Consider the following 294-nt stretch of genomic DNA (forward strand, 5'->3'; position numbering starts at 1 on the left):
CAGGCGCACGCGCGAGCACCTGCGGGCGCCTGCGCGGCGCGGCCGCTGCCTGGCCGGGATGGCAGTGCCCACATGTTGGGGATGGTGTGCCCAACATCCCGGGGATGGCAGTGCCCGCATGTTGGGGATGGTGTGCCCAACATCCCGGGGATGGCAGTGCCCAAATCTCAGGGATGGCAGTGCCCAGATCCCGGGGGTGGTATGCCCAACATCCCAGGGATGGTGTACCCAGATCTCAGGGATGGCAGTGCCCACATCCCGGGGATGGCAGTACCCAGATCCCACGGATGGCAT

The sequence above is a fragment of the Passer montanus genome, unplaced genomic scaffold, assembly GCF_014805655.1.
Source record: "Passer montanus isolate IOZ18808 unplaced genomic scaffold, ASM1480565v1 scaffold11, whole genome shotgun sequence".
In the NCBI taxonomy this organism is placed as follows: Eukaryota; Metazoa; Chordata; class Aves; order Passeriformes; family Passeridae; genus Passer; species Passer montanus.